This window comes from Arachis ipaensis, chromosome B05, assembly GCF_000816755.2.
Source record: "Arachis ipaensis cultivar K30076 chromosome B05, Araip1.1, whole genome shotgun sequence".
Taxonomy (NCBI): domain Eukaryota; kingdom Viridiplantae; phylum Streptophyta; class Magnoliopsida; order Fabales; family Fabaceae; genus Arachis; species Arachis ipaensis.
The window spans coordinates 140,920,971-140,922,826 of record NC_029789.2 but is presented as its reverse complement, the minus strand read 5'-3'; the positions used below and the strand labels follow the sequence as shown (position 1 = coordinate 140,922,826).

The following is a 1,856-nucleotide window of genomic DNA, read 5'->3' as shown; positions in this document are numbered from 1 at the left end:
TTAAAAAGTATTACTAAAATTATTTTTATTATTTAACAATATTTTTAATTTAAAAAATAAAAAATATTATCAAAATATAAAAATATTATTTTAATGTTAATAATACTTGTATAACTATTATATTCACCGAACCAAGTTTGGTTGGTCTAGTGGTTAGCTCACTAGTCTGCTTAAGCAAGTATATCGAGGGTTCAAATCCCGCCTTGTGCATGCAGCAACTCATTGGCCAGTGGCAAACCCTTAAATAGAACTCAGTACCGCGACGAATTAGTTCTTGGTCTGTCAGGTTGGGGGATACCGTGGGAAACAAAAAAAAAAAAACTATTATACTCACCGTAGTAATTAAACATCTAAAATCTACCAATAAAAGTATATCAAATTTTATAATTGGATCGATGTGAAGAATATTTATAAAAAGTTAGCCAATAATAGAAATTATTTCGAGAGAAATATGGTAGTTCTAATTGAAACTAATATACTTGGGCACTAAACTGATAAAAATATATAATGCCAAAAAGCATACATTTCGTTTATGATAGATTCATTTAAATTCAATACAGGCCCTCGGTTGTCAAATGTGGGATGCAGCATTTGCGGTACAAGCAATAATTGCATGTAATATGAACGAAGAGTATGGATATGTACTTAAGAAAGCACATGACTTTATAAAAGCTTCACAGGTAATAACAAATAATCATTTATCACTTGAATAATATAATATTTGTGCCTTAATCAATAACATTATTCATGTTAATCAAAGATTCGTGAGAATCCAAAAGGTGACTTCAAGGCAATGCATAGACATATATGTAAAGGGGCGTGGGCATTCTCAATTCGTGATAATGGTTTACAAGTTTCTGATAGTACTGGAGAAGCATTTAAGGTTAGTTCAACCATATTCTACTAAATAAATGTGTCACGTCAAAGTTTATCCTTTTTTATTTTTGTGTTTTTTTTTCTTTTAAAAATGTTTTTGTGTTAGTTAAGAAAAATTCAGAATTAATATTCAGCTAAGTCTATAAAATTATTCCGGTACTTTACTCTGGCTTTTAAATTTTAATTTATTCAATTTGATTTTTAATTTAGCATTAGTGGAAACTTACGTTAGTCTCTAATTTAATGTTTGTTACGAAATCATTAATAACGTGCTGAAATAAATTAACAACTATTCTGTTAAATTTTTTTAATAATTATCTGAATTGGCAATTAGAATTTTTTTTAATCTCGATTTACTCCCTACGAAGTATCTAAAAAGAAAAATTCTTAAATGGTCTCTGATAATTATCTTAAAAGACAATGAGATTTTTAACAAAAAATATATTCAATTTAGTTCTTGAACTTTATTTTTATGGGACTAATTAACCTCTATATCAGTGTTTTTTTTGTTTTTTTTATATGAACTAATCAGTCTCATAAAAATAAAACTAAAAAATCAGGTTGGATATTTTTTTGTTAAGAGCCTTATAGCCTTTTCAAAATAATTTTCAGAGATCGAGTTGAGTATTTACTCAATCTAGTTAGTTTTTTTTTATTATACTAATAAGTCACCAAAAAATCATACGTGATAATAGAAATTTTTTTTTTTTAAATTAAATTCATTAATTATATATTGTCACTGTACGTAGAGGGTGAGGGGTTTGGTTTTGCTTTTGTTGTATGTGGGTTTTAACTTTAACTCGCATTAAATCATGATATAAGTATGAAAATGTAATTACTTAGGATATTACCATGAGACATATACGTAAATTTTGTCTACTAAATTGTGAGAAGAGAATAAATTTTATATACGGATATAATACTTAATTCTCTTTCATGATTTAAATTGATAAAAAAAAGATAAATATATATAAAATTAG

The 1,856-nt window shown here is 26.4% G+C and overlaps 1 pseudogene; it reads left to right on the top strand.

The window, feature by feature from the left end:
- LOC107644506 overlaps window positions 1-1,856 on the top strand; it is a 15,158-nt pseudogene that overhangs the window by 8,390 nt on the left and 4,912 nt on the right.